The 23,803-nt window shown below is 44.7% G+C and overlaps 1 protein-coding gene across 8 annotated transcripts in view; it reads right to left on the bottom strand.

Moving 5' to 3' along the window:
• nectin1b (nectin cell adhesion molecule 1b) overlaps positions 1–23,803 on the bottom strand; it is a 336,486-nt gene that overhangs the window by 291,885 nt on the left and 20,798 nt on the right. The gene's annotated exons all lie outside the window — the stretch shown is intronic.

The raw sequence follows: 23,803 nt of genomic DNA, 5'->3' as shown, positions 1-23,803 counted from the left end.
AGTATGATAAAAAGAAAAATGTTTCCCGTGGTCTGAAAACGCACAGCACTGACCATTAAACCAAAATAACCTCGCGCAAACATTAAGAATAAATGATGTCCGCGCACTTCGGTGGCCCAGGCATAAAACGCTGATGTCTTTTTATGTTCAATTTAAAAATATCTCATTTTTCATGCTTGTAAGTCAATAACATTTGCAGGCTCTGAGTGGTACGTGTGCTCATTAGAAAAGTGAAACCCCATCATTTTCTTTTTTAAGTATCATGAAACTCACAGGAAGAAGCAGAAATCAACAAGGACGGCACAAAAAAGACACGTTTTGTTGTTGAAGGACACAAACAGAGTAGGGGAAAAAATAAAAAATGGATGCATTTAATTTGAAAAGGCACCTTCAGCCTCCATCCTTAGAAAGCCGATTTTCTAGAGACTAAAATGTTGGAGAGATAAATTAACTCCCATGGCAATAATTTCCAACACATGAAAGCCTTCCTTGTTAAATGCTTTACAAATGATTACAATACCACAATAATAACTGTCTTTTAGTCTGGCTGTGTTTCTCTAAGCGGGTCGGTGGGCTAAATCGGAGGAGATTTCAAGTGCGAGCACCCACACAGCTCCGCCGGTGAACTGTGGCACACGGGGTGCAGCAGTGTGGCTCCGTGGATGTCATGCCACTAAAACAAATTCTCAAACCGAGCCATGAATTATGTAAAGCTGCACTGTTCCGAATTCACCCCGCATGTGCGGCTACGATTTCACACAGACCGAGCTGACGTTTCTATTTCAGTCGCATCGACGCTTAACGTAATTAGACAAGTTTCTGCCGAGCACTTCCCCGACACTTTGGGTGCTCGCTGCGTGTCTTTCAGCCGTATCAGAGCATCACGCCTCAAAACTGAGACGAATCGGTGCAATTTTGTCCCTGAAAAAAAAAAAGACCCTGAGTGACACGTCCTTGACCTAACCGCCGTCTTACATGACGGCACGCGAGGCCAGAGTCTCGGGAAAAATAGGCGGTTCACGTTTCACAGATTGCTCCGAGTCCTGGCACCAGATTTTCTGGCAGTTCAGTTCTTGCAAGTTGGGATTTGGTGGAAAACTTGTGTGGATGAAACACAGTTCGGCTTATGTTTCTGAAAAACAGGGATCTCCTTCGCTTTGGAATTCATTAACCCGTGTGTCCTCCTGAAACCGGAGGGTGCTGATGAATAAAATAAAAAAACAACAACAACGGTGGAATACATTTAAATTTCATCTTGCAAAATATTCAATAAGTTCAGCATAGCGAGAGCGAGAATGAAATAGCAGTTCAGCATTATTGCATGCATGCAAACACGTGTGTGTGTGTGAGTGTGTGTGTGTGTGTCCTTCCCTTGAGATAATAATGTCCTTGACTGACATTGCTGAGGCAAACAACCTGAGATTCGCCTTCGACATGTTTATACTGACTGTGGCCTGTTCTGTGTGGTTCTGGAGCTCATCTGAGGGATCACCAACATAAAAACCCAACAAAAGAGGGCGAGAAGCCCTGAGAAGAGTTTCCATGCGAGGGTTAAAGACACACCGCCGCTACTCTGGAAGGAGAGGACACGTTGATGGAGGACGGGGGAGTTTAATAAGTAATTCAGAGAGAGAGAAACAAAAATAGACAAATAGTGGGATGATGATGTGACAGACGGAGCTGAGCTCTCGTTCCTCAGAGAATCATTTTATCAGACGCCGCTTCTGTGTCTCCTTTTATGCATTTAGCGATATGCCGCGCCGCACCTTGCCAGTGCGCGACGATCCTGATGAAGGAACGTCGGAGGAAGAACTTTGCAAAGTTGTTTCAAAGAGTTTCATTGGCAGTTTACTGGGGAGAGCAGAGGGGGGGGGGCGTGTTCCCACACAGCCTTCAAAGAACTCTGCCGCGTCAGAGTTTCATTTCACTTTTGCCATTTACGGCACGAAACTCCAGAAATCAATAGCGGGGGGGAAAGAAATAGAGTACAATGGACCAAAGTCCACTTTAGGCTAGTGAAGCAGGTTTTTCCCCAGGTGGTTTCTTAAAAGCACACACACAGGCTACGTTCCAGTGCATCTGCCATTCGTGACACCTTAAAAAATGTCAGTGGGGGAGTGAGTTTTTCAGGAGGAGGAGATGCAAGCTTCACAGTGGCTCCTGTCAGAACCGAGAAGTACCTCGCTGGAGCTACACGGGGCACACACGAGCCTGTTATTTAGGGTTTTTGCACATTTGAAGAGACGAGAGGATGAGAAAGAGAGAGAGAGAAGCCGCAAGGTTTATGGAGAGGACAGAGCTGAGAAACAGCTGGGATGCCAGATCAAATGGGTGTGCGGGAGGGAGAGGCTTGTTTTGCCCCGGTGCAGTGAAGGGGGGAGAAGCCAAGTGTGTAGTGCATCAAATTTTCATATGAGCATCAGTGCACAGCTCAGAACTGCATTACGGGACCAAAGCAGCAGAAAATATCCTTGAGGAGCCGCTGAATAACAATATGGCTTGTTTGCAGACGACGATTGGGAACACATTCGACTGATTTAATCACGCTGATTAAAGGACCGCGAAGGACCATCAAGACAGATGTGCATTTATGTCGTAAAATGTATGCAAACATTTTGAAAAGATGGCCGTTTGTATCCACATGACGTTTGTCTCTTTGCACTTATTGACAAGAAGCTGAGGGAAACTGAACGGAGGTTTTAAGTGAGGCACTTAGTCCACAGTCATGTGACATTTAATACATGGATGTTGTGTAAACACGCCGTAGATCATCTCCGCAGGTACGAAAAAGCCCTCACAAAGCATGCGTCAGGGCTCAGTGTGTTGTTGATTGTAAACAAGGCCTTCATTCAAATACCCCCCCCCCCCGTGTGTGGTCCTGGTTAGCTTTAAAGAAAAAGAAAAAATCACTCACAGAAATATTTCCATTATGCTATAGTGAGGCACAAATGGTGAAAACTGCAAAAGGGATCCCATACACATAATTTATTTTTCATTTTTTAAGTGAAATCGTATTTCTTTGATGCCAGTGAAAGTACTGGTCGCTGAACTCCATCAAATCTGTTGTGACAGGACTGTTACAGTTGGAGCTGCGATGCATGCACGGTTCAAGGCTGGCTTCACACTGGCTGCATTGTGTGTTCAATGCATGCAGGGCTGCAAAAGGGGGCAAAGATAGGCCGCTAGATTTCTGGGAACTTTCCAGAAAAATGTCCCACGGGTAGTTAAGCTGCAGAATTGTCTAAACAAATGGTGAATGAGGTATTGTTCGCCGAACAAGATCTGTAAACAGCTGCCAAAGAAGCGATGCTATGCACCAATGTGCCCTTGGCTAAAAAAGTGGAAGGATCTGGAAAGGGTAGCCTACAAATGTTTTCTAGACAAACTAATAGAAATAGCCTAGATGAGCAGTCGAATCAAACCATACTAACTAAACTAAGGTTGAAATTTGCTAATTCCCAGTGTAGTACATATATGTCACTTCCACCCTAAAGCCACCCTATGTAGTACTACCACTTCTGACCACATGGGGGTGTCATATTATACAGTTCATGTCTCATCCTCTGGTGTGAGGCGCCTCAAAGCGCATCTCTATGGAGATAAAGTGGTATTATAAGATGTGCTGGACCCTCCCAAATCACTTGCATAATATTTACCACCGCAACGACGCTATATGCTCTTGTGTGGTCAGAAGTGGTGTTGCTAGACAGAACGGCTTTAAAAGATCAGAACATGCACTCGACAGATGTTAATGTGCACCTAACACGTACTCTATGTACTAATATGAGAAAAGGATTCAAAGACACTATTATTTCTCTGGAAAGTTGCCGCTTGTCTGCACCTAACACTTCCAAATCTAATTTCGTGAGTCCTTTATGTGAGGAAAGTGGAGGTGTAAATGCATTTTGCATTAAATAAACCAGTTTAACAAACTTTTTCAGCCTTTTCAAAAAAAATTAAAGCTTCTGTCACCAAACCCCTCAATAGAAGTGCTTCAAATTCAGACGATCAAGAGTTCTCTGGATTGCAGTGTGAAGCTAAACGGGTACACAGTTGTCAACGATGACGGTGGATGTGTAATACGCGGGTCATGTCTGCCAGCACACCTGCTTTCCAGCCCTGGCAGCAACTGCACAGATGCAGGAAATAGATGTAATATCGGGACAAAACAATACGCAGAAACAGAAGTGTGAAAAGCGTGAGTAAGCAGCCTGCCTGCGGGAGTTGAATAGTCACTTATTTAATTGCAGGAAGTCACAGCAAGAGAAAAGGAAGCAGTTCAGTTGCTTTATTGTTGAGGTTTTTGTGCGTCAAAGCTGTTGAAACTAGTGGATTATACAGAGGAAAGAAAAGTTTCACTGAAAATTACTTTTATAAAAGTCAGGAACTCAGTAAATACAAATGACGTAGAGAAGGGACATGTGTAGGCAGGGAGGGAGGAAAAGGTTAGAGTCGTAGCGCCGGTTGGTGTCGAGATCGTCCAGAAATGTCAGAGAATGGTGTCAGAACCGATCCTGCTCTCGAAATCTACACAATTCTCATGTCGAAGTTCCTATCGGGCCCAAAACTGAGAGGTTTGAGTGGCACATTAGACTTTTGTCCACATTACATCTGAAGTTTCTCAGATTCCAAGTGAAATTCCGGGTAACGTAAGAGGTCATTTTGCAGGGTTTAGTTATCAGCCCTGCGATGAAAAAGTGTAATGGTGCCTTTCAAAGCCGAGAAGCTTCATTTAAGTGCCTCCTCCATTCTATTTCAGCATCGTGACTTTGGCTCCACTTTAAAAATCTATCTAAAATTGGGCAGCTCATCCCATCCTGATGCTGCTGCTCTCTCTCTCTCTCTCTCTCTCTCTATATATATATATATATATATATATATATATATATATATATATATATATATATATATATATATATATATATATATATATATATATATATATATATATATATATATATATATATATATATATATATATATATATATATATATATATTATATATTATATATATATGTATATGTATGTATGTAAATACCTAATATATATTTTTTTCTTCTGACACAGCAGCCAACAAAAAAAATCCACAATTTGTTCTGAAACTGCATAAATGTTTTTTACATAACGAATGCTGAGAACGCTGGAAGATGGAGTCAAGTGGGAATAAGATTCAAGAAGGGATCTTCAAAGTTAGCCCAGTGTCAGTGACTCGTCGCAAAAACAAATATATACAAATAAACAAAACCCATCTTACTCTCAATGTCAGAACGAGTCAAATTCAGGTGAGCAACAGATAATAAGACGGTGTCATGTCGTCCCCTCGTCTGGCAGCTGTTTTATCAAATCCACTGCTTTGTCCTCACAAGTATTATTCACCTGGAAGGATTAACTACTAAAAGCAGGGCGGTGCACATGCATCACCATGAATCAAGACCAAGGATGCACGTCTACCCGTCCGCAGCAAATACAGTATGTGACACATTTGGCAACAGCAGGGTCCACTTGTGCAAAGTTGGCCATCATAATCCCCTGATTTCACAGCGTCGAAATGACACCCTCAACACACTTCTCCCAAAAAACAAACATATCCCCTGTGCACTTACACACTATACAATCATTCCTCCTTTAGTAAAAGCTCACACACACACACACACGCACACACACACACAAACAGAACAGGCCAAACAGCCCGTGGTGACTTTAACGGCTTTTGTGGATTACGACTCCCATCCACAGACCGGTTGAACTGCTCAGTCCACCGCTGATGTCACCCTTGCTGCTTTTTTCCCCCTTTTCTTTTTTTTTTCCCACTGGTGCAGACATGTGGGCGAGCTGGGTGTGGCCGCTTCTGCCACAGCTTACTCTGCGACCAGAGTCACGTATAATTTCCACACATTCGTCTCACCGCGACATGGCCAACATTGGACGCCTGAAAACCCCGCAAGCGCCGCTGCCAGCTGCAAATGCCTCAGCCGCCGCTTTGTGCAAACAAGCTTCGGGGGTTTGACAGCCACTCAGTGTCCGTCCCCTGCCATTATCCTGCGAGGAGCTGTGCATCTGGAGGGGCGGTGAAAATGCACCCGAGTACACACATCCAGGCCCAACATCTGCAACCAGGACATTGTGCCTCTGGAAAAGCGCAGCGCTGACTTCCTCTTTTCACCGGGTCAGGCTTATTTATTCAAGCCAACGGCCTCATTGTGTATTTTGACAGGGCCTCGGCCGCGTGACAGTTCCTAGGAATCCCTGTATCTCCTGAGCCGCCTGTAACTGATGTATATCCATGCGTACATGCTACGGTGCGGGAATATCAAGGGTGATTCATGGCCGATCATTCACATGGCAACAGTGAAACAACAGTCCTATTCAGCGCTGCTGCGAGGCCTACGGGGCTGCGGGCGCTTGTCCCAACAGACACCGTTCTGTCGTTGAAGGTGCAGGCAGGGACTTGTCCAACTCTGAACTTCCTGGAGTTTCATGTTAAGATGAAGGAGTGCCGTCACGTAGCGGAGGCATTGTATGATTACATCTTTAGAAATCCATGAAAACACTGTTACCATGGGTTCTGAAACATTTAAACATCGATAAGGATGGAAAATACTGAAACAGAAGAAGAATTAACCCACATCCCCATCTTTGTTGCCACCCATGCTGCATTTGCTGTTTCTTAAGAAAAGCTGTCCCACTGATTTCAAAAGATGCAACAAAAAGAGGGGGTGGGGTTAATTGGGAGGCTCCGCCCCCAAACACCGGCTGCAATCCACAGAGTTTTTCAAGCGCATTGAAATGAGTGCTGTCATGCCGTACCGCTCTGGACCAAAACGTGACACAGACATATCATGGGGGACATCAGGACGTTGTTTCAACTCCTGAAAAAGGGGCGTTATATGTCCCCTTTAAAGTTGCCATGAAAAATCCAGCAGAGCACGTCCTCGTTTTTACACATATTGTCCAAAAACACAGGCTGGAGACCCAGCATCCTCTCAGAAGGGTCCGTCCGTCTCTGATTGGCCAGTTTCGCCGGCCTCTCCGGGCCATGCCAACAGTTCTGCTGAGGCGTCAGACTTGGAGCTTTTAATGGGACACAAAAGTGGTCTATAAACACTGAGTCCAGGATCAAAAGGTGTTATATATTTCTGCCACCGTTGGGCCAGATCCTCGTGTATATGAAAAACTCCATAAAACTGAACATCTAGTATCAAATCTGATTTTATGGAGGACATAAAAGGGTAAAACACAGAATGTCGCTGCTCAGATCTTGCAGGGCAATCTGACAATGCAACAAACTGATCCAGATCTTTTTTCCGTCCCTGATTTTCATTCATCCTGGAACCCGTTTGATCCGTCTTAAAAAAATCCTCCCCCGTTCTGTGATAGTCGCATATTCAAATCTTAACGTTTAAATCATCCATATCGTATTTTGCACGTCTCACTGTCTTCCGTTTTTGTTCCTTCCGGGCGGCCGTGTCTGAACGAATCAAAATTGGCCGACGGTCTCGGGAAAGAAACAACACTGCATCTGCCGTCAACACAGATTAGAGCGTAATTACGACAGAAATTCCCATTCAGCACCGTTTCCCCCCCCCCCCCCCCCCCCCTGAGTCGTCCCCTGTGCCCAACCATCTGCATTACTTCAATAATATTTATCACATCATCCTGAGCCATCTCACATTCCACCAAGGTTCCCCCCTAATAAGCCCCTCACTCAAAAGCATGTTGTGTGCAGATCATTTCCCAAACGTCCGTTGCAGTGTATTGTCTAACATACTCGACTGAACCGCTCTTCCTGTGGGCGAATGACCTCCTTTTTTTCACTTTCCCTAGCCCCAACAATCCCATCATCATGCTTTCCCAACACTTCTGTGCTCCATTAGCGCCTGGCATTCCTCCACTAATTGCATGAAACTAGGTCTGCAACCTCTTTAACACCCAATCAGCGATGGGGGGTGGGGTGGGGTGGCATCTCCTGATCATATGCCACCGACGCTGGGGAGCAGCATCGTCATGAATCGGACGAGTAGCTCAGGTGCAGGCTGGGCTCCTCTTACGTGGCACTTTGTTTGTCATCACCGGCAAGGGCGAAAGGGGCGGGGAGGCGGAGGGGGGGGTTGGACGGTGACGAAGCCAATTATTTTCACCTATCTGCTGCTACCCTGCCGGCAGACATGTAATCTTAAACGGTCTCGGTGATCCCCGGGCCGGCGCCGGGCCCCTCGGAGAATATGCTTTCACAGATGAAGCTGTCACAGGAAGCAGCTTGCGTTCGGCAGCAGGGCCTTTCAAACGCGGCTCACCTGTCAGCCCCCCAGACCCGTCTCCCGAATCCACCTTTCCTTTTTCTGAAAAACACATCACCTTTCAATCCGAGGGGTGTCCACGTAATCACCAGCACTATCGTTCCTAATGCAAGAAAGCTTCGCTGCCCTGCTCCGGGTCTCTCTTACGTGAATGAAGAAGCGTGCAGCGGCATATGAAAGGGCCGTCGCAGCGGCCAGCCCCTCAAAGAAAAGCAGCGTGGAATTTCAGCTCTGCACCAAAGATCGGCGAGGCGGAGGGAGGGATGCTGTTACAATTAAAGGATCAGGTGTTGCAGGCAAAAACTGGGTACGGCAAATTCTCCGCAGGTTCTTCCAAATGAAAGAAAGAAGGCTGGACGAACAAAATTGTTAACTTCTAGCCCGAGGAGAAGGCCGAACCCTCATCTGATTGAGTGAGCCTTTCTTCTGGTGAACTGCATGTGAACAGCCTCTTTTAAAGCTCACTTTCTCCACATTTTTATAGCAAGATCAAACCGTTGCAGGGCTTAAAGTATCAAGTCTTTTTTTGCATTGAGACTCTTTTTGAAAAAAAGTTAACACAGAAAAGTCAAACTTTGAGGTAAATGTCGGACATCTGGGCTCCGAGAAGATAAAGCTCAAGTCCTGCACTGAAGATCCTGAGACAGCCTCCTAGATATTGCGTTTCTAAATCCATATCTGTCCTACGGGCCGGCGTGAAGTACCTTATTCAGCAGAGATGAGCTTTGTCATACCCCGTGATGGTATCAAAACGCTGCTGCTGAAAAGGGCAGCGCCCTGTTGTCACAGAAGAAAGAGACAAAGTTGTCTGACATTCCACTGAGGCACGAATCCATCTTTCTAGGCGCGGCAAAATGCATAAAACGTGTTATCAGGAAGCCGAGACGGAAGCAACCTGTGAACCCATCCTGTAAATGTAGACCTATAGCCCATCCGTTTCGTGCCTTTGTGACGATTGTGAGTAATCATCTACTAAACTGCACTGCAGTTCAGTCATGTTAATGCTTTTCTCTCAGGAACTGGCATTGTATGACTTTCAATTGGACTGAACTGGAATATAAAACGGATTATAAATGGATTATAACAAATTGGACGGAATTGGAACGTTGAATAATATTAATTAATTGGAAAACACAGAAGTTGCTTATTTTCTGTGAAAAGTAGCTCGAGAGGAGTTCTGTTGTGGACTGGTGCTATGTTGCGTAAATAATTGTTATTTTGGTTTATTCTGTTCTTTCTTTATTTCATGTAATAAGTCAACTGTAATCAGCCACATATAAATCAGCAACATAATCAACCAGTTGATCCCTGGCATTTCAGTAGTTGTATAATGTATAATTGTTCATTATTAATCTTAAGAAACTCTGTACTCACCGTGAAACTACTTTATCCTTTTCAGTTGTATTTTTAACTTATTTGAATGTATTTTTTTCCTCATTTTCTTTTTTTTTACAAAACAGTTTTAACTATTTTATGAAAAATATTCAATTTGAAAACAAACAAAATAACATTAACAAGCCACCGGAGCTCAAATAAAGTGGATTTGTGCACATCAAGTGAGTGGAAAACTACTTCCACTCTGCTTCCCAGCGACTCACTCATTATAATGCACTTATTAACCAGAAGTAAAAAAAAAAAAAAAAAGCCCTGGATTGGTGACAGATCCACAGAGATCTGACTGACTCTGGTCGCTGGCTGTGCATCCCTTGATTAGCACCAGCAGTTAATGGCATATTCTTAGCGTATCATCTTATTGCAACATACATTTGCATTTGAAATCTGTAAAACAGTGTGTTTTCCGGCATCCCACCGACAAACAAAGTGATTTCCCTCCACAGGCAGCAACACGTTGGATCGAGATGGGCGTTCTGTCACATTACGCTGCGTGGTCTTTGCCCTTTGCTTTGATCTGCATTATACCGACTGATGGATTCAAAGATGCACATCCTCCCCGAGCTACCTCTGATCTATAAAAACCCTGCATTTATATTTCATTTATTTGGCCAGATGCAAATCAAAGCAGACTTTTCCTCTCGCTAATGGATCCCACACAATGAGGACATCAAAGTTGCATTCAAGGTGCTTTGAAATTAAGCCATTAATAAATTACTTTGCTTCCCACCATGTCTGTAACTCGCAGGCGCAGTTAACTGAAACATTTTTGATTATCCAAAAGAGCTTTTTAAGTTGTGTGTCAAACATATTGGCCATTTTGCAACACGTTTCACAGACATGGAAGTTAGTTTCATGTGGAAAAAAAAGTGCTTTGAGAATGGCATTATGGGAAACCATTAAGGCTTCAGAAAACCATAATCCTGTAAGATAACAGCCTTTGGATGACACAGTAACTGCCCAGACAACAACACAAGAGGTTACAAACCCCAAACCAGCCTCGGCACACCTAAGCAAGAAGGGCAACTTTGCAGAAGGCCGTGTAATCCGACTACAGCGAGGAAATGTGTCCAAGTATCAATATCCCAACAAAAGATGTGACAGCAAATATGCAAGTACTTTATGTGCAGCGTTCTAACAAAAGGGTTTAGGAGAGCGGTTCTCCTTGAGGGCATCGGAGAAAAATGGATACAAGGAAAACCGAAACACATTCATGAATATTATCATTGCATTTTGTCTTGAGGTATTTGGCAAATGCTCTAATCTTTGACTTACAGTAAGAGAGACAATGTTTTAGTTTCTACCTCAAGGGCACTTCAACACAAGCGATGCTGCAAGTTAGATTCTTGCTTTTCTTTCTTTTTGTCTTTGTCCACATAGTGCTCCCATCCCTACCTTTTTAAAACCAGCCGAAGCTCGGTGACATTTCTAAAGTGTTTTGTTTGCACAAAGACACTCGATAAATACAATGATCAACCAACACAAAGAGAAAGAAACTGCTGATGGCTTTAAAGAACATTTCATCATTTCCCATCGAGCTGAATCACAAACATTACAAGGCAGGCCAAAGAGGTGTCTGGGGCCAAGCTGTAATCTGATTGTGGGTTGGGCCTTTAAGTCAAGTCAAGCCTCTCGTCTATGGAAAACAGCCCTGTCAGGACCCGTGTGGAGGGCCCCTTCTTTGTGTCACTGTCATTTAGCATCTGCACCGGCCTGTCAAACAGAATGCCACCCTCACACTGGCTGCAAGCCCCCGTGCGAGACAGGATGCCGAACAAAGGCCCCAGGATGATAGATGATGTTATACGACGGCCACTGTTTCTGCCGGTGAACGGACACTCCGGTGTGGGGGGGGAACAAGGACCGACATCTATTGATGGATATGATTCTGAAAGTGTGACAGCTAAAGCCGTCGGAGGAGGCAGAGGGGCTGGCAAAGTGAAACAGAGAATATCAGCAAATATCTCAGGGACTCAGTGGGCTTAAAGTAATTATCTGTGACATTTTCGTTTATGGAAATGCATGGTTTGCTCTTCTTGATTTACAAAATACAAAAGTCATCCAGCACCGGTCATAAAGGCTTTCACATCTGCCGTCCTAAACACAGGGGTTTCACCTGGGAAAAAAAGGAAAAGGATTATATGTACACATATTCGGTGGCAGAGAGAAAACAATGGTTGAAAATGAGCAGGAACATAAGCCCCTCTCCCAGCGAACAAAAAGAGCCCTGTAACACCGACTAACATCTGGCTTTTGTCTTCAACGGGGAAGGAGTACAAATGGCATTCAGTCCCGGATCAAACAACTCTGCAGCAGGAACAGGTTCCCTTTTTTTTTTTCCCTTTCTGTCTGCAGCTCTGATGTTCAGCGATGGAAACAAGAGACGCAGGGAGGGAGGGGGGAGCAGGCTAACATGTGCGGCATTGGGAGATGCAAGAGTGTGCACGGTGCACTTTCACACACCGGAGTGTCTCACACGGAGGCTCTGAAAGTGACAGGAGCAGTGACAAAAAAAACGAAGAAGAAAAAAAAGCAGATGTGGCGGATCCATTTTAGCAGTCGGAGCAGCAGCTAGCAGCGCTGCTGTGCAGGCTCCTGCTGCTGAGGGATAAATAATTTTGCTACGCGAGTCGACACACTTCCCAGAAACTGTAGGCAACGGTGTGTATGGCAGTGGCACGTCATCATGTAGTGCTCTGCAGGGTTGTCACTGCGAGTTATCGATGGTACCCAACCAGTGTACCAGGGGAATGACTGACAGAAGGACAGGGGTCAAGATGTCGGCATGTCTTGATAACTGCAACTAAATCTGGTGACGTTGCAGATTGTTGGTCCAACCTATTCAGGTTGAACAAATGGAAGATGCTTGGGAACGACAGAGTTCGTTGCGCGGATTCGCTTCACTGGGTCACCACATTTCCTTCCCTAATCATCATATGACCATCTCCGGGCGATTATGCGCCAGCATGGATGCGAAATGGTGGTTTAAAATGAAAATGACTAATAATAATAATAGTAATGATTTCTTTATTTGTCAATATACATGGAAATACACAGAAATGTGTCCTTCCGCTTTTAACCATCACTAGTCAGACTAGTAGCAGTGGGCTGCCATTATTCTGGCACCCGGGGAGCAATTAGGGTTAAGGGCCTTGCTCAGGGGCCCAAAGTGGTTTATTTTGATTGCCATCCTGGGTCCTCCAGACCCAACCCCACCTCTGTAACCACTAGACTACCACTCCCCTAATGTGGACATAACCTCTGTCTCCGGGCACGTGTTACTAGTGCACCAAAAGAACAATTGCTAGCCAAGTCATTGAAGCATTGACTATGTTCTAGATGGCATAACATTTGTGAGTACACTCAAAATGTAGGAAAATGTCCCGATGTAGTAGTACTGTTGTGCTCTTACTGGACGTGATGTGGGTGAACTTTATTACCAGAAAACTGGAAAGCGTCTAGAGACAACATCTGTTGTATTAGACGCTATACTAATAAAATTGAATTGAATTGAATTGAATTGAATTGAATTAAGATGGTCTGGCATCCTCTTTTTCCCTGAAAATCCACAAATGAGTGTCCCATCACTCCGGATACAAAAGCAACGTGCCAAACATTGAGTGTGCCAAGTTTTCAGCACTCGAAGCTCTATTCTTACACCTTCTGCATCATTGCAAAGCACATAGCACAGTATTATCAACGTGAACGCACCGATGGATTCAAAATAGTAAATATAAGTGTGGAAGTATGTAATTTGGACCCCGGCCACTGTTTTAGGCTAATGTGGCACAGTTAGCAAACCATGCAGAACCAGAAATGTCCTGTGGAGAATTTGGGGCGACACTGATGATTTCCAAAAATCAACTGATGGCTGCCATGTTCTTTTTTGTTTATTTTGGTGCACGAGTAACGTTATGTTAGGCACGTTATTATGAAGACAGAGTTCAGATCTGTGCAAGGACAGTGAGTATTCTTCACTGCAGAAGAGATTTTTGTTCACTCAGGTTGAGGCATTCTTTGCTTTTAAAACACGACATTCTTATGAAGATAATGTGCATATTTCGATGCTGATACAATGGCATACGGCTGCGCTCTGGAAGAGCGGACACAGAGAAGGCCGATGCTTGTAAAGAGCTGGAATCCCTCGGAAATCCTTGTAGAATTAGCACAAATGTATCACATTAATGACTGCTTAGCACCACAAGATGCAGAGAGAGAAAGAAAAGGACAATTATAGCACTCGGAAAATAGCTTTGCAGCCCCTGCTGATGTGATAAGAAAATTGTCACTGATGCCACCCCGTCAGCTCTGCCAGAGATGTACCACACCCCCCGATGCCTCCCCCACCGTGAGTTTCTGCACGACCAACGCTAAAATACTGCGTGTTCTCGCCGAGCTCCAGCAACCCGGAGGGTTCATGTGTGAGTCACGGCCACTGGCTCGGCTGATGCACAGTGACAGACGGGGCCTTGGGCAGACAGAACAAATGCCATCACGCTACACTCGGCTCACAGCGCCGCAGCACAGAAATAAATAAAGTCAAATTAAAAAAATAACACCGCCATTAGCTATTTAAGTAGGCAGCTGTGTCTTAGGAGATGCATTCAAGACGGAGGACTGGCTTTCTATCGCACTAATGCGTCACTGGGAACCGGGAGAAACGATAAGCATTTAACATACTTAATAAATATTTAACTGACACAACACCAGCTCGGAAAATCGCTCATTGTGTTTTGAGGCAATGTTGACATTCTTTACAAGGTTTAAACCTCATTCTCTCAATTAGCTTAATATTCCAGGCAAACGCAATAAACTAGCGAGAGCTGACGCAAAGTCTCAATGGCATTTGGACGCACGTCTCCAGCCTCATTCAAATACAGTCGCAGACACAAGAACTACTATTTGAATTATAATGGCCCCATCAGAAGTAGAGGGCATAACTTTTCATGACTTGAAATAACCACGAGCAGAAAATGCTCCCTGGTTGTTGAACAAACTCGGAAAGATTGAGAATATACAAGTTAGTGCTTTATGCTAAAGTCAGCTGAAGGAACTGTTGACAATTAGGGCGTCTGAAACGCGGTTACGGTGTCCTGTGGTTCGTCTCGGGCTGCCGTCGTCTCTCAGAACCTGGCCCCTCGGAGACAGAGAGCAGGATTCGGAGGCTGTTTTAGTCAAAACAAAGGCAAACAATCTGAAGTCTGTCACAGCCAATTTTCCGCTCCCTTCCACTTATAAAACTCCTCACTTCCTCTCGAGGCCTCAGAACTTCCAGCATCCCTGCTCGTAAATGACATTCAGGGTCCATCAGCATCCCTGTTGAACGCATCTACCTGGTATGAAAAGCAGGGTTCAAAGGGCAGCGACGAAAAGCAAGCAAAGTGTGACGCACCTGGAAACGGTGAACGACCTCGGGATGAGCGTGATTAACCCACAACCGGCTGGCTTTGTTTCCTCCCGGCACCAGCTGCTCCAGCGGCACATGCTGCAGGAGTTAATGCACCAGTAAAGATAGCAGGCCCGCGGCGACCTTTCCGAAACAGAGGATGAGGGGGTGCATAACTTCCATAAGTCTAAAGGCGCTGAGAGGAGGATGCCATGAGATGGATCTGCCTGTCTTGGATCCACTTTGCCTCTGCTGACTCTAAAAGACAGCGAGACATTTGTGCCAAACACGTCAAGCGTGTCAAGAATGAAGGCTGCAGCTTGTAAATAAGACATTAACCTCTGTGTTTATGAAAGAACGGAGTGCTTCCTTCATTGCAAAGTGCTTCTTCCCGCAGCAGCAGCGGCACTACTGAGGCGCAGGCCCTGGATGAGGGATGGGCCGGGCCGGTGAGGCGAGGAGTAATAAAGCGTGTCAGTTCCGTGTCAGGGATAAAAATATGAAATCCTTCCGTTTTCAGAGGAGTCCATTTTCATTTTTCACCGGCTCTTCTGCCTCGCTCTCTCGAGCGGATGAAAAAAAAAACCTTTCCGTCTGGGATATTTGTGCCAGGCAAGTCAATCAATTAACTGTAAGTACTGCGATAAGTTGCCGTCTCATTATGTGCGGGGAGGGCTGCTGCACACTGAGGCTGCAGAATACACTTACTCGTGCAGACAATGAGGTCAGCACGTGACCCCTCCCGGCGCTGGGGACAAACACGACCCTTCTGCAGAGCCCTGAGCAAGGCATCGACGACCACCCGACTGAATCCTTAACATGTTGCTGTCCTGACGCATCGCGCTGGAGACACAGAGCGCCGTACGCCACTAAAAGTACTTGTACAAATTCGAGATGCGCAGGAGATTTGGATGCGGTGCACTCTCAGGGGTGTGTGTGTGTGTGTTGGCAGATCCGCTTGAAAGAGAAGCCTGCACACACTTCATTTCAATGCGAGCGTCGCCGTAATGCTTCCTGAGCTCATTCCCACTCTTTGACATATTCATTTCCTCCGATATTTAAAGCATATAATAGAAGGAGGGAGAAGCGTAAACAGCTTTCTACTAATAAATCAGAAAGTGTGTCTCCCTAAAGAAAGGTTACACATTTGTAATGGGATTTTTCTTATTCAACTTTGCAGGATTTTTTCCCTGTTCTCCTTTGATTTATAAGCGCATCAACTGGCTCTTGAGTTTTGAAGCCTTGTTGATTCATATAAGGCTGACAGCTCCTGACAGTCCCCATAAATATTAATCATACATCTAAGGTTCAGGCCAGAGGGGGGGTCTGAAAGACGTGGTCAGCCGAGAATATTAATGAACTAACCCCCCAAATAAACTGGTCGAGAAATTCTTCTTAGCTAAAAAAAAAGAAAAGAAAAAAGAAAAAGGCACATCGTGATTTGAGTTTTGAACTTTAAGAATTGTGCAGAAGCAGAGCATCCAAATTAATTAAGTGTACAGCGTTTAATTTTTAATTATACCAACACTTAACCAGGGAAATCAGCTGAGAACCAAATTTGATTTACAATAATGACTTGGCAAGCTAAAAAATTTTTAAAAAGGGGGAAGGGGGGTGCAGCCTGCAGACGGAAGCTTCGAACATGCAAGAACAAGTTTTAAACTCTGCAAAGATGGTGAACAATCAACAATTGTGTGGATTAAAGAAAAAACTTGCATCGTCATGAAGCTGTAATGCTCCGTAATCCTCTGGTTATTCATGAAGTTTACTTTCACATCCACCACAAGAAATTCAACGCCGTGCACATAATGAGCCAAACAAATGAGTCGACATACGCAGCACAAAGGGCTTATTCATGCCTGGGAGATCCTGCCACCCAAACGCCTTTTAATTCGAGATATAACACAGCCGCTAATAGCAGTTTTCATTGTTCCTCCCTCAAATTCATTCAGATTTGTCGAATGATAAACCTGCGTGGGAAAGCCAAGCTCAGATGCGGCGCTTCATTTTGCAGCGCTCGCTTCTCTCGCAGGTAACTTCAAAACGATGTTGTACGTGTTTAACTCACAGATGAAGGAGACAAATTATTAGCTGAACCTTTGCCGGGTAAACAAACCAGACCTTCTCACCGAGGATTAGCTTTCAGAATGTGCCACAATAAGGGCCTTTGTGTTCCTCCGTCAGAAAAATAAATGAATAAAAGACCAATCAGCTCGGCACGTTCCCAGCTGCTAATCCAGCGCTCTGCCCTGTGCAGTTCTTATTTAATAACACCACTCCATTACTGAAACACCCTCTTTTTTTCAGCAGCCTCTCCTGCTGCGCTGGCGGTGATGATTATTTATAATGTCAAGTTGTGCTTCAACTTCTCCAAAATGATGGGAAGTGATGCTGTATTTGCTGCATTCGTCTCGATAAAAGCGGCATCAGTGTTCGCCAGTCAAAAAGGTCCGGATGTCGTTGAGGATTGATGATGGCCGTGCGTTATTGGCGTCTTCACGGGTCGGTAGGGCTGAACAACATTACGAGCACGGACTATTAGAGCAAATCCAACTTGGGGGGGGGGTTTCATTTTTTAACATATACGTGCCATCGGCCAATGTTTTTGTGTGTAAGTTAGGGCTGGGCGATATATCAAGATTTGAATATATATCGATATATTTTCAAATGCGATATGGTACGAGACAATATCGTTTATATTGATTTAAAATATATATATATATATATATATATATATTTATTTATTTTTTATTTTTTATGATTTTGATATAGCTTATTTTGTGACAAATTGACTTGAATGTTTTATTTGAGATTTGCACAAATGTTTTGTTATTTGCACAACTGTCAACCTCAGTGGAAAAGTCTGCCTGTTACTGTCTACATTGTATTAATTGCACAGTGTATTTAAATGTAATTGTAATGCAGGAAAGGGATATTTGTTTTATTTTATTCAAGAAGCATTTTCATTCTATATATGCAGGCAGTTTATTTTTATTTCATTTGTTTTATACATTTTGATATTGTGCAGACCTCTGTTAATAAAGGAACCTGCAGTGTGATATTTGGCACGAGGCATTGTATTAAAAGTGACAGAGATGCTATGCTATAATGCTTTGGGGGAAACCCCAACTATGGCACAGAAAAAATATCGATATATATCGAGTATCGCCATTCAGCTAGAAAATATCGAGATATGACTTTTGGTCCATATCGCCCAGCCCTAGTGTAAGTCAATGAAGTTCCATCCATCCATCCATTATCTATACCCGCTTTATCCTTTGCAGGGTCATGGGGGTCTGTTGGAGCCTATTCCAGCTCATTTTAGGCTGGGGTTCACTCTGGACAGGTCACCAGTCCATCACAGGGCCACATAGATATACAGACAACCAGACACACTCACACTCACACCTACGGGCAATTTATAATCACCAGTTAATCTACTATGCATGTTTTTGGACTGTGGGAGGAAGCCAGAGTAACCGGAGGGAACCCACGCAAGCACTGGGAGAACATGCAAACTCCACACAGAAAGACTCCCACCGGGCCAGGGAGTTGAACCGGGAAGTCAATGAACTTGTAAGATCAAATCTCAAGGTCACTGTGACCCGTTGAGGAGGCGGTGCATCGACCCACACGACCCTCTCACCGTAGGAACCCCCCCCCCACTCTAACCGGCGCTCCAAGAGCTGTTGTGGATGTCACGATTCCCCCGGCACTCATTCGCTGGTGATCAATTTCCCATCCTCCGTCCCCGGGCTGCCTTCACACATCAGCATCAGTGTGACACAAGTAAATACAGTGAGAGGCTTAATGCCTTTTCCTCTTCGGGGACTCTGCACACCAAAATGGCTTCAGGTGGGTAAATAAATAAATATTCTGATGAGTGGTGGAGGGGACTGTGTTCTGCTGAACCGTAAATCTCTCTCCCTCTCCTGCAGTGAAGCAGATGAACCGTGGACATACCTGCAGAGCATAACCTGCACTTCACTGACACTTAAAGGAGGAATAATTTAAACCAAATAGGGACAAGAAGCAAAAGTATTTTGCAAAAGCTTCATTAGCATTTTTTTAAGGTATTTGTGCTTTCCAGTTCTTACATTTTCAAAGGATCTTGGCGACTTTGGTTTTGATTTATTTGATGTGAATGATCTTATCTTTTTTTCCCCCCCAGGTTGTGACAGTCTGTGCCTTCCCCAACATCATGATCAATAACAAGCTCCATGGATGGGGTGGTGACATTTAGAAATAATGATCCTTTGGTGGACACACAGGCACGCGGCAAACACAAGATGTAGCAATGTCGCATTTCAACAGGGGGGGGGGGGACTCGAATAAGGACAGAGTTACCAGCAGAGTCGGGAAGCTCGGCATGGGTTGAAGGGAACCCGACAACGCTGCAGACACGGCGGACTCGAGCTGTTCGTCATCTGTGGCCTTATTCAAGTACATTCCTCTTTAAAGGAGCCGTCTGTAAGAAATGGCCAAAACTGGTACTGCAGTCACTTTCAAAATATTGTTGAGCGGCGTGTACCCTCCCCCTCCTCCCCCCGACCAGAGGTTGCCAGGTAGGCTGCAGAATGCAGCAGGAACGTAGGCTGCCATGGCTGCGATAATTAGAGCCGAGCTGGCAACCCGGATGCCGAAACAATACTGACTTGGTGATTGGGAGATAGGTGGAGGGTGGAGCTTCAGAAACAATACTGACTTGGTGATTGGGAGATAGGTGGAGGGTGGAGCTTCAGAAACAATACTGACTTGGTGATTGGGAGATAGGTGGAGGGTGGAGCTTCAGAAACAATACTGACTTGGTGATTGGGAGATAGGTGGAGGGTGGAGCTTCAGAAACAATACTGACTTGGTGATTGGGAGATAGGTGGAGGGTGGAGCTTCAGAAACAATACTGACTTGGTGATTGGGAGATAGGTGGAGGGTGGAGCTTCAGGCCAAAACAAAAAATGACAACATAAACATCAGTTGAGGGCTGCAACTCCTCTTTTTAAACTGGAATATCCTGGCTTGAGTGCTGTTGTCAGTGACTTAAGTATTTGAAATGAACATGATTTTTAAATGTCTGTTGACATATCGGGGTCATTTTATGATTCGTTTTATTATTGCTCTTACATACAGCTCCTTTAAGTCCTCTTTAAAAGGGTTATTTTATACTTTTACACTTTAATTGCATCTTCAAGATGAGTCGGTATGTCTGAGGGAATATATGGAGTGCTTTTGCAATCAAATGTGTTTTCTCATTTACTTCATTTGGGCATTCTTTAGAAGAAATGAAAAACACAATTCTGTCAAACAGGATTCAAGGATCTTAAACGTTTAGCTTGCTAGTGGTTTCAATCCTTTTAAGTGAACATCCGTAAGGGTGAATTGGAGGGACTTATTCACTAACCAGGCACTTATATATATATATATACACACATGTACACATATACATACACAAACACAGCATTTTATTTATTACCAAACCATTCAGGTTTTACACAAGGCCATCTGTCACACTTTGCCAGCTGACAGCAGCTAGGCGTTAGCCTCATGTCCCCTTTCACGTCTGCTGGTTTTTGAATTTTCTCGATATCTTAAGACGGTCTAGGACAGGGCTGCCCAACGTCGGTCCTCGAGGGCCGCAGTCCTGCATGTTTTAGACGTTGCCTTGCATCAATACACCTGATTGTAATTAAAGGTCGTCATCAGCTCATCATTCAGGTTTGTACAACTCTGTTGGTGACATTTGTATCATGGTGTGTTGGAGGAGGGAAACATCTAAAACCCTTGAGAGGTTTGGCCATCCTTGGTCTCAGAGCCGCCTGGGAGATTTGTGAGGCACTGTGCGGAATGGCTGGGGGGGCCCTCGCGCGTGAGCGTAGCGAGCGTGCGCGAAATTTTGGGGGTTTTTTGGGTCGTATCGGGTGTCTATATGCTCAATTTTAACTCTCCAATTATCAAAATACTGGATACCTTCCCCTGCCTCATCATCATCTTTTGCCTCGACGCAGGCCCCCACGGCTGCTTGAGACCCGGTCGGATCGGTGATTTTTGTAACAAATTTATCAAACAAGCCTTTCAGAGAGGCATTAAACTCTTCCATTTTTAATTCCCTGATGGAAATTTCCTGATTCTGTCTAGTTCTCTCAACATTGTGTGACAGTTTGTTCCACACTCCACCTGTCTCGATCAGAGCAGCTTGTGTCTGCGCTTGGTCTGACGCAGTTGTATTGAACAACAGACACGCGCATCATTGCACCTATATTTATTGATATGCACATACTAGTACACATTTAGGTCTGTAATGGAACGTGACTGTTTATATGTATAAGGGAAAAAACGAAAAAAAAAAAACGGCCCATAGCGCGAGGCCCCGTGCGGTCGCACGGTTCGCACACCCCTTGCGGCGGCCCTGCCTGGTCTAGGAGGTGTGGTTAAGTACTCTGACGGATCCTGTCGGCGATGACAGGATGGTTTTAACTGTTTTATAGTCAGGGCTGCACATAAGTGGGCCGCCAGAGCGCATGCGCCGTCAAAATCCACAGTGCGCTGTCAATCTTGTGCTGCAAAGCGCTTTTGCGTACCAACAGCTGGGGCTCATATTATTGGTTGTGGCCAGACCAGAATACTAATATTAAAACATCTATTGGGAGAGCTTTTCCCCAGAACCGCCACTCAAAGTTGGTACTGGGCTGGCCAATCACAGCGCGTCCGTTGCTGCGGTGGGTTGCGCAGGGAGAGAGGTAAGGATCAGCTTTACTGAACAAACTTCGACACGTCTCGTCAAAATGTCCAAGAATCAAGCGCCATTAAGTAATTATTTTGGCGTTCCACCACCACCAACTACAAAGAGACGCCAAACTGAACCACTACCCGTGGATAGAAACAGAAAACATGTGTTCGCTGAGAAGTGGCTGCATGATGTTACGCGCCGACGCGCACCGTACGTTCGCGCTCCCGCGTATCCTACCCCGTAAGCTCTGCGTTGGTGCAACGCGGAACCATAAATCAGCCAGCGTCCGTCACTGCATGCAGCAGTTACCTGCAAGACGCTGCTCTGATTATGGCTCAAAGTTTATGAAAACCCCAAATAAAAAATAAATGAGAGAATATTTTATGAAATCAATAAACAATTCCATCATCAAAATTATAACAAATAAAGGTTCAACATATCTTGCTTTGCATGTAATAAGACTAGGTAATATATTAGTTTCACCTTTTAAGTTGAATTATTGAAATAGATTAACTTTTAAACCATATTCTAGTTGAATTATTGAAATAAATTAACTTTTACACCATATTCTAGTTGAATTATTGAAATAAATTAATTTTTACACCATATTCTAGTTGAATTATTGAAATAAATGAACTTTTACACCATTTTCTAGTTGAATTATTGAAATAAATTAACTTTTACACCATATTCTAGTTGAATTATTGAAATAAATTAACTTTGTAAAGGACCATATTGAGCCATTCATCTTTATAAGTGAATAAATATCGTTTTGCCTATAACTTATTCCTGCATCCCTCTTTTATCGATCCGGCGAGACGGGTCACCGCGTTTTTGGAGGCCCAAGTCACATATCCAGGGGCTCCTCTGAGCACCAGACCAAAACAGTTATGTGCAGCCCTGTTTATAGTCTCACATGCAGCAAAGTTTGTCGGTCACACAAGTTAAATAAACCACACATTTCTGAAGGAAGAAGTTATCTTCAGTGTTTTCTTGTTGGTTGGTGCATTTAAAAAAACCTGAGAAAGTTGCATCCTGGTTGTACGCTGTTCTACCTCTTATGGGGAGACTAACCGCTGTTATAGGATCTATGAAAAAGTTCCCTCTGAGTCTTAAAGCCCTTCAAGTCCATCAACAGTTACCACGACTTTCCTGCAGAAGGACAGTTTATGACCCATAAATGCTCCGGTTTATAACAAGCCATAAACGTGTTCCACCGTCGGCTGCGGCGGCGCGGACGGACCGCTCGACCTTCACCTCATCTTTGCCGTGAATGTGTTGACCGGACTGGGTGGGTGTGGGGGCGGGGGGGGGGCAGGAAACTCAACGTGTTCGTTCTTTCACATAACAACGTCATGTGATTTGTTTTAATCTGTCCAATCACATAATCCAGTTCGGAGAGCGCAGCCGTCCTCGCCCCGTCTCCGCGCGGCAGATGCTGGATAAGCCGTGAAAGGGCCAAGGTCGCGGAGGAAAACGCGACAGATCCAGCGCTCGACGTCATGACCTTGACCGTAGAGCAGACTGACAGACGGGTCTCTGGGCCCAATTACAGGCGCCGGCCGGCTACGACGCCTGGTTAACTTGCAGCTCTGACTGTACATGCAGGCAGCTCAAAGATCAAGCGCTCGCTGGAGTTTAGACCGACAGAGCTACCTTTGCCGCTGTTGCAGCTGACTGTATTACTCCATCCTCGTTGAGTGATGGAGGAGAAAGAAAGAAAAACGTCACTTTCCTAGACATCCATGCAGATGTTGACGGCATCAAAGACGGCGTGTTCTGACAACCCGACTGTTGTTAAGCCGTGTGGTGGAAACAAAGTGCAGCAGAAGTGCAGGGAGAAGGCGGACACCTGCCACCGCAGTTCAGTTCTGGCTGACATGACACGTTCACGACGTTTATGGTTCATTCTGCGTACCAAGATACCAAACCAAACCATTTCCTGTCCCTCCAAGTGTGAGGATTAGCTGTTCTGCTCAGGTCACTGACAGAATCTGCATCTT

Source organism: Cololabis saira, chromosome 4, assembly GCF_033807715.1.
Source record: "Cololabis saira isolate AMF1-May2022 chromosome 4, fColSai1.1, whole genome shotgun sequence".
Taxonomy (NCBI): domain Eukaryota; kingdom Metazoa; phylum Chordata; class Actinopteri; order Beloniformes; family Belonidae; genus Cololabis; species Cololabis saira.
The sequence above is the reverse complement of the archived record's forward strand: the minus strand, read 5'-3'. Positions and strand labels throughout refer to the sequence as shown.